We start from the raw sequence: 9,543 nt of genomic DNA on the forward strand, positions 1-9,543 counted from the left end.
GTACCCGGCCACTATGGCCCCACAGGGGTTGGTGTGGTCCGTGTCGGTGCTGCGCGAGGGCTGCATGGTTTGAGGAACATCAGGTCCGTTTTCGCGCTCTCCGGTGTCAGACACACCTGGTAGCAGTAGGAGTTCTGGTTCTGATGATGGGAACCAAACCCACCTCCCATCCCGACGCCGCTGACACCAGACTCCTCCACAGGCACCTGGCCCACAGCGCCCACTCCGGTGGTGACGTTGGTACTCTGGACCAGCATGATGTCCGACTTGCTGAGCTTCTTCTGTTTCCTGCCGTGCGCCTGGCGCGAGCAACACGGGCTGCAGCACAGGCAACACTCCCCCGCCATGAGGCACGTGTACAGGTCCAGCTTCTTGTCTTTCTGGCAGCGCACAGCCAGCACGATCATAGCCAGGAGGAAGATGAAGGAGACGGCACCCAAGGCGATGATGAGGATGAGGGTGAGATCCAAAGAGGTCTCTTTGGACTTGGAGGAAGATCCTCCTCGGTCTCCACTCCGTCCATCTATAACACTATCCACCAGGATCACACTCACGCTAGCCGAGGAGGAGAGTGGCGGCTGGCCGTGGTCCCTCACCTCAATCAGCAGGTCGTAGGAGCCCTGTGGGTCGCGCTTGGTGAAGACGCGGCGTGCTGTGCGCAGCTCCCCGTCCGCCAGTCCATGCGGAACATGCCCATCTCGTTGCCACGCAGAATGCTGTAGGAGAGCCGTGCGTTCTCGCCATCATCTGCGTCCATGGCGACAATACGCGTGACCAGGTAGCCCGGCTCGGCGGTGCGCGGCAGGTGTTCTTTGGCGGTGCCATTCTTACCGATAGGGGCTATCACCGACGGCGCGTTGTCATTCTGGTCCACAATAATGACATTAACGGTGCTGTTGGAGGAGAGCTCTGGGCTCCCGGAGTCTTTGGCCTGTACCATAAAGCTAAACTCTTTCAACTGTTCATAGTCGAATGAACGCAGTGCATAAAGGTAACCCGTGTCCTGGTTGATTGAGACATAGGTGTCGACGGACATGCCCTGGATGTCACACTCCAATATGGAGTAGGTAATGAGGGCGTTCGGACCAACGTCAGGGTCCGCGGCGCTCACCGCGTGAATAAAAGCACCTGGTACATTATTCTCCGTCACATACACATCGTAAACTGGCTGCGTGAAGCGGGGTGCATTATCGTTCTCGTCGGAAACATGTACCTTGATGGATTTGCTTGTGGCGAGGGAGGGGAGCCCCTGGTCTTTGGCTACAACGGTGATTGTGTACGAGTCTGCGTTTTCTCTGTCTAATATTCCATCCGTTACTATGGTGTAGTAGTTTTTAAATGAAGATTTGAGTTTGAAAGGAACGTCACCCAAAATCTCGCAGCTTACCAGCCCGTTGTCACCCGAGTCCCGGTCGGTGACGCTGAAGAGGGCTATGACGGTGCCCGGTGCGTCCTGTTCGCTCACAGACTCGGTCACCGTGCTGAAACTGATCTCCGGTGTGTTGTCGTTAACGTCGACCAGTTTGACCATGACTTTGCAGTGCGCGGGCACGGCGTTTGCTCCCAGGTCTTTAGCCTGGACATATATCTGGTGTGTACTACTCTCCTCATAGTCCACTTCCCCAGACACCTCTATTCTCCCCGTCCTGGCATCGATTTTAAACAGATCCTTTACCCGCGCCGGGTTGTGGTTACTGAATGAATACACTATCTCTCCGTTCTGCCCTTCATCTATATCAGTGGCGTTCAGCTGAATAACCAGAGTGCCCACTGGTGAATTCTCCCGTAGGCTCACAGTGTACACCGACTGGTCGAAGACGGGTGCGTTATCGTTGGAATCCAGGACTTTAACGACCAGGAGCGCGGTGCCCGTCCGTTGTGGCACGCCTCCATCTACTGCCGTGAGCACGTACCGATGCACCGCCTGCTGCTCCCGGTCTAGCGGTTTTTCCAGCACTAACTCCGCAAACTTGTTCCCGTCGCTCTGTGTCTGAACATCCAGGTAAAAATAGTTATTGTTCGTTATGGCGTAGGTGCTGAGCGCGTTAGTCCCGACGTCTGGGTCGAAAGCATTCTCCACCGGGAACCGGGTACCTGGGGTGGCACTTTCCGTTATCTCCACAGTGATGTCTGTCTCGGGGAAAGTGGGGGGGTTGTCGTTGATATCCATCACCTCGATCTCCACGCGGAAAAGCTCGAGCGGGTTCTCCAGAAACACCTCGAGGTGCAGGTTGCACGGTACTGTCTGCCTGCATATCTCCTCCCGGTCTATTTTCTCCTTAACATAAAGATTCCCGTTCTCCAGGTTCACATCCAAGTAAGGGTTCCGTGAGCTGGGCACAGTCTGGAAGCGGCGGGCGGAAAGTTTGGTGATGTCCAACCCCAAATCCTCCGCGATATTCCCAATGACGGTCCCGTGTTCCTGCTCCTCCGGAAGAGAGAAGCGCAGCTGGCACGCGGCTCCATCCAGCAAGACCGAGAGAAGGAGCGGGAATAACAAAATCATTTCCACTCCTCTCACTCTTCCTCTCTCAAGTGCACTTGGATATATGTCGTGGGTATTTTACTCCGATGTCTTACTCGAACTCAGCATTTCCCATCCCAGCTTCGGTTCGCAGGAATAAGGCAGAATCAAAAGCTGCAATAATGAAGATAAAACTACGGCTGCTCCCCAAACCCAAACCAGCTATTCCTTCTTTCGCTCTTTGCGTCGTCGTGTCAACCGGAAAGCATTCCTGTATTTGAGTCGTGAGAATCACGGCCATTTGATCCTCTCTTCTTTCAGCAAAAAAAAAAAATATATATATATTCAGTCCAGGTTTGTGAATTTTGTCCGAAGCGCCAACATCTCAGCAGGCAGAGAGAGACAAGACGTGTAGACCATAATACAATCCTCACCCACAGATGGAATCCTCACACCTATCAAGTCCCAACTTAGTGCCATAAAAATGTAAAAACATTCCTTCACGAATGCATAACTCCAGAAAGCACCATTCGCCTAAAATCCTAAACTTGAACACGGTTTGCCAACATGTAAATAAACGACAAATTGTACTTTCTCTCTCGCTTTTTCTCTCTCGCTTTATAATCAGTGCGGCTGAGCAGCAAGGAAAGCGGATGATCCTCTCTGCTCCACTCCTGTAAAGCGAGTGAGGGGAGCGGGGTTGGTTTTGCGCACAGCATCTTTTCCCACCAGCCAATAGTGTCCGCAGACACCCGACGAGGTTACTCCTGATTGGGGCACGGGAATGCCAGCCAGCGCGCACCGTCCCACGGACCTGCCCGGACCCTTCTCTTTACTAACAACACGAGCCATCAAGCGGTGGTGGCGCTCGAGCCACTGCCCCAGCCCCGTGCAAACACGAGCATGAAGCCCCAGTCAACCGACACACCGGAGAGAAATAAAATATTTCACATATCCCGTGAATGAAATAGTCAACTAGTGGGCAACGGGTGGAATGTGAATTTGCAAATCCGTCGAAGGGTAACGTCTTGGCACAAAGCATCGTTTAAGCAGCATAGGCTACCGGTACATGCTAGCTTTAAGTTAAAAGCGCAGCCAGCGCATTTTGAAAGTGAATATTGTAGAAATCGCCTATTCATCATCGTAATGTGTTGTGTTATTTTCTTCTTCGGTTCAGTTTGATGAATGAACACGAAGGTAATGACTAGAGACTATGCCCAGACAAGCAACAACAACCCTGTAGGGAAAGATGGAATGAGTGTTTTATTTCAATAGCTGCTGTTTAAAATGAAAGCCTCAGTAGAGAAGTGTGTGTGCGTGCGTGCGTGTGTGTGTGTGCACTATAGACCAAAACAGTCCGTGACCACAGGTAACATAGCGCTCTGTTCCAGTGACGCAAATCTCTACTGATTATCCTTCCGTACTGTCAAGCAAACACTCGGGTGCAATTAAGCACGCACACACGAACACACTATCCATCTAGGCTATCGATGATGATGATGTAGCCTATACTAGTCCGTGACTCACACTGACTCATTCATGCCCAGGCCGTCATGTTATGTTGAATGGTCAACAAAACATTTGCTTTCACATTCTCTATCGTTCTATCTGTGATTGGTGACCATAGGCTATTGAGTATCGATGCAGTCAGCAGCAAGGATGTAGTCAGTAGGCTGTCTTCTGTCTTATTATACGTGACCGTTGGTTATTGATGTAGTAACCGAGAACCAAAGCTTGGGGATGTTGCCAATTCTAACCCGCCGTCATGACGCACGTGCCCTCTGGCGGTCAAAACAAACGGGATTGAAGATTGCCGAAACTTTTTAATTAACCCTGTCCCCTGTCAAGTTATCAATAAGCATGATTAATGTATGATGTCTATCAATATTATGTTTTGTTCAAATACACTACACAAATAATAAAAACGAAACTAAAACGGGAGGAAGGAATCAGTTATAAACATGTTTGTATTCATTCCCAAATTCCTTCATCAGCACAACTATCGTAGTAAATAATATGATAGTATGGGATCAATATTATGTTCTGTTGGTGCGCTAAAGACACAACGAAGAAGACATATAATTAACGTAAAGCTGTAAAAACAAAATAGCTGTAAAACGGGAGTAAATGATCAACATGTTTTAATTGCAATCTTTCTTCTTTAGGCACAACGATCATTCGTTTATAATGGACATACCAAGGACAGACATGCATATAGGTTGTATCCCATATGGCACCACAATCCCTATATATAGTGCACTACATTTAACCAGAGCCCCATAGGCCGCTAGTCAAAAATAGTGCACTACCCAGGGAATAGGGTGTCTGAATGGAGCATCCTATAATGCTCCATTCATTCATATTCCGTTTAATGTAGCATAGCCAAAGCCATGCTAATAGCCTTTAGCATGTTAGTACCGCTATCTTCACTGTTTCATCATTAGCCCACTCTCTCCGACCTTAGCAATGAAACTCATTTCATCACCCTAACCTACTTATTTGATTCGTAAGCCATATGGTTTAATAGGCTATGTGCTTGCGTCCCAAATGACACCATATTCCCTATATAGCGCACGACCACGAGCCCTGGTCAAAAGGAGTGCGTTACGTAGGGTGTAAGGTGCCATTTGGGACGGAGCATCAGTCTATGCAGTGATTTGAAAAGAAAGGAACAAAAAAGGATAAACAGAAAGAGAGGAAGGCTACAATCTAAGCGTCCTTCCTGACCCACTTATTGGAGTATACAAACAGACAAAACGTCGTTGAGGGTAATTAACATAAGCTTCCGATTCCGTATTTAATAGATAGTCACGCGGCAATTACGGGACCGTAATACAAACAGACATGACCATTGTAGACTGGATTTAAGCAATATGGTGTTTAGATGATTTTGTAACATAACAAGTCTCACAGACAAAACGCTAGAGATACTGCTGGATGAATTACCATACTTGTCTTCTCTGATTCTCTGTGACAAAATCAGACTGGCACTCTAGTCGTGGGATGAGAGAGAGAGAGAGAATCCTTCTGAAGGAATCTTCCCAACATTCTAGAGACCAAGGTCGCCCCCTAGTGATTGTTAGCGGGACTCTGTATAAGATAGGATATTTCTACGTCTCCCCCTTAAACACTGCTCTCAGAACAGTTTAACATATTCCCCTCGTACTGGTTAAGATGCAACCTGGTGGGAGGGAACTATTCCTAGATCTGTGTCTTTACTGAGGCTGCCGTCTCCTCATAAACGCTGCTTTCTGACCAGTTTTACATATTCCGCTCACAATGGTGATGATACGATCCGATCCTAGATCTGTGATCTCAGACCAGTTTTTACATATTCCACTCACAATGGTGATGATACGATCTGATCCTAGATCTGTGATCTCAGACCAGTTTTTACATATTCCACTCATAATGGTGATGATACGATCTGATCCTAGATCTGTGATCTCAGACCAGTTTTACATATTCCTCTCATAATGGAAAAGATACGATCTGATCCTAGATCTGTGATCTCAGACCAGTTTTGACATATTCCTCTCATAATGGTGATGATACGATCTGATCCTAGATCTGTGATCTCAGACCAGTTTTGACATATTCCTCTCATAATGGTGATGATACGATCCGATCCTAGATCTGTGATTTCAGACCAGTTTTTACATAATTCCTCTCATAATGGTTAAGACACGATCTGATCCTAGATCTGTGCCTATTAGGCCTGACGGACACATTCTGTACCCAGAGACATGATTAAGTAAAAGCCATATCACCCCGGGTATTATCGTTTCAATATGAGAGCGTGTATAATTTAACGGCTCTAAAATGACAAATGCCGACATAGTTTCTGACGGACGGTGTCATAACTGGGGTCGATGGCTGATGGTTTTGCGGGTGGCGGGTTTGATGGGGAAAGGGACAGAGACGTTGATGAGAGAACGGTGGCCTACCGTTAATATTTAATGCAATGAACACAAAAAAAAAGCAATTATGATGTCATTATCAGAGGTAGCAGCACAGGAACATATACTTGTAGTGTCCCGGAGCAGAGACCATCATATTGATACAGGTGCCAACGCCTCAAAGCAGTTCGACTGCACTGCAGCTGAGTTCTGTTCTACAGGGCAGACTGTAGGGGCTGTGCCGTTGTCTGGATGAGCAGAGGGGCACCACAATATTGGACAGTAGACTTCATGTGAAATAAATGACTTTCATTGACTGGAGCACAGCTCTCTTCACTGCTTGCTTTGCTACCTCTGACAACTACATTCCTTGCCAATGATGGAGTTGTAATGATATAGTTGAATCCCGTACATTATTGCTTTGTATGGTAGACTTATTGTGAAATGGACCGTGAGCATAGGGATCCATATTGCATGATAAAACAACATGTGAAATAGATGACTGTATTACACTAGAGTCTGTTGACTATGTTGGTATACAACGAGTGAGAATGACATGTTGTGTTAATGTTGTAATGGTAGTTGAGTACTGTACCTCTGTCCAGTGTGTTATGTATTGTGAAATAGATGACTGCATTACACTAGAGTCTGTTGACTATGTTGGTATACAACGAGTGAGAATGACATGTTGTGTTAATGTTGTAATGGTAGTTGAGTACTGTACCTCTGTCCAGTGTGTTATGTATTGTGAAATAGATGACTGTATTACACTAGAGTCTGTTGACTATGTTGGTATACAACGAGTGAGAATGACATGTGTTAATGTTGTAATGGTAGTTGAGTACTGTACCTCTGTCCAGTGTGTTATGTATTGTGAAATAGATGACTGTATTACACTAGAGTCTGTTGACTATGTTGGTATACAACGAGTGAGAATGACATGTGTTAATGTTGTAATGGTAGTTGAGTACTGTACCTCTGTCCAGTGTGTTATGTATTGTGAAATAGATGACTGTATTACACTAGAGTCTGTTGACTATGTTGGTATACAACGAGTGAGAATGACATGTTGTGTTAATGTTGTAATGGTAGTTGAGTACTGTACCTCCTTCCAGTGTGTTATGTATTGTGAAATAGATGACTGTATTACACTAGAGTCTGTTGACTATGTTGGTATACAACGAGTGAGAATAACATGTTGTGTTAATGTTGTAATGGTAGTTGAGTACTGTACCTCTGTCCAGTGTGTGATGTCTTGTGAAATAGATGACTGTATTACACTAGAGTCTGTTGACTATGTTGGTATACAACGAGTGAGAATGACATGTGTTAATGTTGTAATGGTAGTTGAGTACTGTACCTCTGTCCAGTGTGTTATGTATTGTGAAATAGATGACTGTATTACACTAGAGTCTGTTGACTATGTTGGTATACAACGAGTGAGAATGACATGTGTTAATGTTGTAATGGTAGTTGAGTACTGTACCTCTGTCCAGTGTGTGATGTATTGTGAAATAGATGACTGTATTACACTAGAGTCTGTTGACTATGTTGGTATACAACGAGTGAGAATGACATGTTGTGTTAATGTTGTAATGGTAGTTGAGTACTGTACCTCTGTCCAGTGTGTGATGTATGGTGAAATGCATGGCAGTAATCGTGCTCTCTACACTCTTAGTGTGTAAAAGAAAATGGTTCCAAAAGGGTTCTTCGACCGTCCCCGTAGGAGAACCCTTTTTGGTTCCAGGTAGAACTCTTTTGGGTAGGATTCTACCTGGAACCCATTAGGATTCTACCTGGAACCCATTAGGATTCTACCTGGAACCCATTAGGATTCTACCTGGAACCCATTAGGATTCTACCTGGAACAAAAAGGTTTCTTCGACCGCCCCCATAGGAGAACCCTTTTTGGTTCCAGGTAGAACTCTTTTGGGTAGGATTCTACCTGGAACCCTTTAGGGTTCTACCTGGAACAAAAAAGGGTTCTACCTGAAACCACAAAGGTTCTTCATTGAGTTCTCCTATGGGGAGAGCAAAATAACCATTTTTGGTTCAATGGTAGGCCTATACTAGTGTTGAGTAATGAACAGTATTGTATGGTAGATGCATTGTGAAATGGTCAGCGGTAGTCTTCATGCACTGTATAACGAAGGGTTAGCAGTAAGTAGTTTTCCCTCTGAGTCTGAGAAAGAGCAGAGAGACGATGTGTTTTGCCAGCATGGTGCTGAAGCAGAGCTGTCCAAAAAGCTGAAGCTTTCAGTGTAGCACAACAGGACTGTGAGGTACTACACACACTGTGAAAAGACTGCAAATAATGACATAATGCATATGGGCACACCAAACCACTTAAACTGCAGCTGTAGTGAGAGGAGCTGTCCATGGTTCTGAATAGGTACAGTATGCTGCTCAGTACATTAGGGCTGTAGTGAGAGGAGCTGTCCATGGTTCTGAATAGGTACAGTATGCTGCTCAGTACATTAGGGCTGTAGTGAGAGGAGCTGTCCATGGTTCTGAATAGGTACAGTATGCTGCTCAGTACATTTGGGCTGTAGTGAGAGGAGCTGTCCATGGTTCTGAATAGGTACAGTATGCTGCTCAGTACATTTGGGCTGTAGTGAGAGGAGCTGTCCATGGGACTGTAGGGAATGATACAACAGAGAATGGTACTATAGAGAATATTACTATAGATAATGGTGCTATATAGAATAGTACTATATAGAATGGTACAGTAGAGAATGTTACTGTAGAGAATGGTACTATAGAGAATGGCACTATATAGAATGGTACTATAGAGAATGGTACTAAACAGAATGGCACTATATAGAATGATACTGTAGAAAATGGTACTATATAGAATGGTACTATAGAGAATGGTACTATAGAGAATGGCGCTATATAGAATGGCACTATAGAGAATGGTACTATAGAGAATGGTACGATAGAGAATGGTACGATAGAGAATGATACTGTATAGAATGGTACTATATAGAATGGTACTATAGAGAATGGTACTATAGAGAATGGTGCTATAGAGAATGGTGCTATATAGAATGGTACTGTAGAGAATGTTACTATAGAGGATGGTACTATAGAGAATGGTGTTAAAGAGAATGTTTCTGTGGAGAATGATACTGTAGAGAAAATACTGTATAGAATGATATTATATAGAATGGTACTGTA

The 9,543-nt window shown here is 45.3% G+C and overlaps 1 pseudogene; it reads right to left on the minus strand.

Moving 5' to 3' along the window:
- LOC135529022 (protocadherin-10-like) overlaps positions 1–3,145 on the minus strand; it is a 33,889-nt pseudogene extending 30,744 nt beyond the window's left edge.
- Between the last annotated feature and the right edge of the window lie 6,398 nt (positions 3,146–9,543).

The sequence above is a fragment of the Oncorhynchus masou genome, unplaced genomic scaffold (assembly GCF_036934945.1).
Source record: "Oncorhynchus masou masou isolate Uvic2021 unplaced genomic scaffold, UVic_Omas_1.1 unplaced_scaffold_1079, whole genome shotgun sequence".
Taxonomy (NCBI): Eukaryota; Metazoa; Chordata; class Actinopteri; order Salmoniformes; family Salmonidae; genus Oncorhynchus; species Oncorhynchus masou.